Here is a 5355-nt window from a genome sequence, read left to right on the forward strand (position 1 = left end):
CCGGTGGCCTACTAATCCGGCTCCTAGTCTCTAGCCACTCGAGCAGCACGAAGTGCGTACGGAATTTGCCCCAAAAACCCACTCACGCGGTCACAAGAGAACATCTCGCTCTGGCTCTCCCTCCAGGCAGGCCAAGGTTGGCCCTTGAAAGCTGCAAATAAATCAATGTCCCTTGATGGTGGGACTGGGCTGGCGATGGCGGTTTTCGGTACTTTAATGGTCGGTCGCCGATCGATCGGGGATCATCCGGCGGTACGTGTGTCCGTGTTTGTGTGCACTGGGAAAAGGGTCGATCCGGGGGATGACCTTTTGCATTCTTGCACGCCGAATGTAAACATTCGGTCGAACGCACCGAAGACATCAATATCATCTCCTCTCCAGCCAGCCAGGACCACATTAGGGGGTTCAAGGTGTCTTGGGAGTGTCGTTGCTTGGGGTTATTGAGCCGCTGTGGCGCTGCCAGTGGCCAGGTAAGCTGGAATTGATTTTCCTCCCGCCGTTCCCTGTTCCTCCAAGATTTCTACTAAAGAAAGTGAACAAGAGAATCCCTTACATTCCACGAAAGACACGCTCTCGGTATGGTAGCGTCAGGTAGCGTCGACGGGACGTCGCTTGAAATCGAAGACGAAAGGCCGGTTTGAAAGCAAAAAGGGGGGGGGGGGGGGGGGATCGAGCATGGGATTATGTCAGTGACATCGATCCTGTGGTTTCAAGGCAGTTACTACTGTTTGCCTGCCACTGAAGTGACGGCACCCCATGTCTGTTCCTGAGTAGTTCAGGAACCCCTTTTTTGTGCGCACGCAGAGAAGCAACCGCTCCACCTTCACCCCCTTTACAACCGATAAGAAAATTGTCTTACGATGTCAAAACCACCCAACGGACTAGGGGACAGACGCTTTCCTTGTCGCTCTCGGTGCGTCACTCCACGGTTGGTATGTCCTTCGGGGTCTACGGGATGCAAGGAAGGATCCAAATCCTTGTTCTCCATCGCGTGTGGCGCTTATGGATGGATGATGGATGCTGAGTGAGACCAGACCAACGGTGGAACGGTCGTCCTACCACAACCTCTGGCCTCGCTTTAACCTGTTGTAAGCCCCCTTGTTATAGAACCCTCCCCGGGGCCAGTCCCCGTCGGTGACCTTTTGCGCCGTGGCTTATGACGATTCCTTACGACGCACATGCGGACTCTCCGTTGAGTAAGAGTTGCAACTTTGCTGCTCCAACCGGGCACAACAACACCAAACGGTGATTACGGTGGCGCTTATGATGGGGGGAAATCTGTTTTCCCGCTTATATCGCGACTGTGTTTCGATACAGGAAAAGCTCATTAAAGTCATGAGCGATCACGAATCGGATCGTCATAATCGTTCCGGGGCGGCCATACGGTGCAACGACGATGGCGGCGTCGATGGCATAATGACGATTGGGGCCATTTGGATTCGCGGGTGTTTAAACGATTACGACGCACTGTGCAAAGCCGTACAGTTTGGTGAAATCCCGCACCCGGTAGTTGCGGTGGCCACCTACGTAGTGCATTACTTAAGAGTATTTCGCAAGGAGCACAACGGCACGGCTAGGCAATTCAGCTCCTCTCGTGATTACATGGCTTTTGAGGGTGCTTGAAGGTGTTCCGCAGGAAAAAACAACCATTTTCACAAAGTTTTGTTTCGGAACTGAAGTTTCTAAAACTGTCGGTGATATAAACAGACTTTGTGGAAGAAATTACACTTAGAAATTCCGCAACGCTATCATGTATTACGATGGCAATGAAATGGTTACAATATCATGTTTAATGCCGTTCGTGATCTAGTTAAAATGTAATGCAAAGAGCAAAGTGCAACTATTGACGAACGGCCACGTATCTAGCACGAGGCAGATGGGAAGATGGTAAATGAAACCAGCACACCAGCAACGAGTTGTTGGTTGTGGCATTCTTTCATATTGCAAAGGTTTCTCCCGGAGGCTTACGATGGCTTGGCATCGAAAGATTGTTCTAGTTACGAGATCGAACAATGCAACCTCTGCTTTTTCATGTCCTTTCACGCGACAGACGGGGCCACAGCACACACCAGCTGATTCTTTCAACACGAGCCTGAAACGAATAACAGTTAGTGAGAGCATGTATTTGAAAAGACGCGATGCTTACGCCCGCCTAGAATTATGCTGTTGTTGCATGCAATTTTGTTCGCTGCTTTTCAAATTCGCGATTCAAACGCGATCGTTTGCGAATTTTAAATATAAAATCATAAAAATCATAAAAACAAGAGGGTTATCTGATTTTTTTCTATTTTTTTGAGTTGCTGCTATGTTTGCGATGACTTTTATTAATATTTACTGACGATTTAACATCGGTTCCAACCTTAAAAGGTGATGCTTATTTTCTTGGGTGCACTTTCCACCAAAGAAAAGCGATTTCCAAACCCCTCCTCACTGGTGCAACTGCTCGGTTGCAGCCCCGTATCAATTAACACACTTTCCTTGAACTAGATTGCATAAGCCCGATGCAACGGTCCGCACTCTCCTGTGTCCTCTCTCCGAACGCAAACACGGCGACCGTGGCAATCCCGTGTGTATCCTGAGTTTTGCCACGCGCTACTGCTGCCCCCACTCCCACCCCCAACCACACAGGACCACCGCGCCGTCACCCCGAGGTCACTGGAAACTCGATCCGATGGCCGATTCACCTATCGGGCTTCGCCGGTCGGTGGTATCCCGATATCGGTCGCTTCGTTCGCGTGCGCGTCAATCGATCGTCTCGTCTACGTGGCAAGGGATTAGTTCCAAATGCCAGCGTTTTCTTATTACCACGCTTTGCGGTGACCGTGCTGATATCGGCCAGGCACAGGACGGGGCAGCAAGGACCTTGTTCACCTTCATCTCGTTCCTCTCTCTCTCTCTCTCTTTGTGCTGTCCGGTGCTGGACACTCTTATCACCGAAACGGCATTTTAATAAGATGGTAATTTGTCCATTCGTTCCCGAAAGTAATCGCCGCCACCAGATTAAAGACGGGTCCAAGACGGAGTCCACACTATCAGTGTGCATGTGTCTGCGAGTGATCGGAGAAGGAACTCTGAATCCACCGATCGGCGAACGGTTGTTGTCGGTTGCTGTTTATGCTGAACCGCCTCGCAGGATGATAGGAAGCGGTCACGAGACGCGATCCCGAGCCCGACAGAGGGAAAGGTCATCCATCGCTTATCTGTGCGCCTTGTGCTGATTTCGGTGTGTTTATAGCCCGCTGTCCGGCACGTTTTCTGACCGGGAAGAACCGATTCGCTGTCATGTGCGTCATACGATCGCCCTTTTGCTCTGATCTCTCTCCATTGATCGCACAGTAACTTCAGTTAGAAACTGGAACGCCTCCGCCTGGTCATGATGTCATTTGGAGTGCATGTTGCAAGAAGCCCAATATGTCAAGATGCCGGTGAGATAATGCAATGTAACGGACGAAGCATACCTGAACAATATTATCTCCCGGCCCTCAGCTCATCGAAGCTCGTGATCAGTGCCATAAACCGTGCCTGCCCCCCCTCGAGATAGCTGGCTTCCATCTGGTCATCCATTTCCACCGCAGTTATCATCAGTATTCACTGCACTGGGCCTCGGAGCCACCGAGCATATATATATGAAGTACCGTTGGAGAACGCGGGAACCAATTCCGAGAAAACGATGGCTCTGTTGGGTGTATCGATGATTGAATTATTATTTCATTCGCCCACTCGCCGCACCCTAATCCGATCGATTGACATACCCTGATGTCCCTGCGCCTCCCACTTCACCGGGTACTCCAGGATGGGCACGATAAGCGAAACGAAACGATACCACCCAACCCTCCCCCGGGGGGGCCATTTGATGGACAGTGCTAGTGACAGGTCGCGAGCTCGCACCCTGTAGCGCGGACTATTGGATCCCGCTGCTACTTCACTGTCATTGGAGTGGAGGTGAGTGCATCGTTGGAACAACCACTTGTTGCTTCACATTTCGCAATCATTTTTCGGTATTTTACGATCGATAAATCAGTATCATCTTCCGGAATCCTCCCGAATCAACAACGGTCATCCGGTAAAAGAAGGAACCGGTTTCAAGGAAAGCATCGAAAGAAAGAAACCGCCCGGGGGAACTGCAACTCAGCTGTTGCCTGCTGCCCGGCACCTACCATTCCTCAAACGGTAAATCATTTCCCCTTTTTCTCTCTCCTCCTGTTCCCTTCTAGCTCTACCACTTTGTTTGGATTATGCATTCCTTACAACCTTGGGTCACTGCTGCCGGTCTGACCCATGCCTCAAGGCAGTGCGTGAAAGAACTTTTCCTCGTTCCCGCTGGGGCGTATGATTGGCGGAAACAAGCATGAAATTGAATATTTAAACCATTGCGATCTTAGCGGGGGTTCCAGCGCTCCCTCTCTTTGGCTTGAGCTTTTTTCATGTTCTCTCCCTACTTCTTCTTCTTATGCCCGGGTTGACAACGTTTTATCAGAGGCCACCCCATTGTTGTCGGGGGTGTGATTTTCTTTGTTCAAACCATCGGCGACAGTCGATGAGATATACTCCACAATGGACTCACGCACACATGTTCAACCGCTCTCTCTCCCTCTCTCCTTCTCTGTATCTGTCTCTCTGTGCGAAGAAGAGTCCGCGTGGCGTGAAGTGCAAACAAACAACGCCGCGATAAGAGACGATGCTCAAGACGGGTGACAAAAAAGGGGTGCGACTCACGGGCCCAATGTCACAGACAACACGCTCTGGCATGTTTTTTATCGACTCTCCATAAGTGCTCACTAGAACCATTGCTTGGCCAGCACATCTTTTGATAAGGGGGTATCGAGAACTATCAATTTACCTGCCTTCACTTTACTTAGTAGTAATAAAATTTAAATCACAATTAAATGTACAATTTAATTCAAAAGCATCCTCATCAATTCACACTATCTGGCACCTCGCGTCGCACGCCTGTGTGCGGGTGTTGAGCATCATTTTTGGTCGGAAAAATCTCCCATTTCTTTGACTCTCTCCTCATGGACATGGTCACGGCCTGGGATGGTTGGCCTTTTTTTTCTCAGCCATCAGCCGCTCTCTTGATCTTGGCAGTTTCTTGGTGTCCCCCCGCTCACTCGACCGAGATGGACGCTCACTCGACCGAGAGCCGCGCCTGATCTTGCTGCGCTCTTGCGCTGTGGATGCTGCTGTATTTTGGGGGGCTGAGCGCGAGAAAACATCGAGCCAAAACACAAACACAAAATGTTCTCTTTTTGGCGCCGCCAACGGGCGATTAACAGATGGTTCGCTCAGCCCGGCGCGTGAACCCTTCGAAGTGCACGGACCAAGGTCGAACCGTACCCAGCGATGTCACGGGTG

Source organism: Anopheles aquasalis, chromosome 2, assembly GCF_943734665.1.
Source record: "Anopheles aquasalis chromosome 2, idAnoAquaMG_Q_19, whole genome shotgun sequence".
Classification (NCBI taxonomy): Eukaryota; Metazoa; Arthropoda; class Insecta; order Diptera; family Culicidae; genus Anopheles; species Anopheles aquasalis.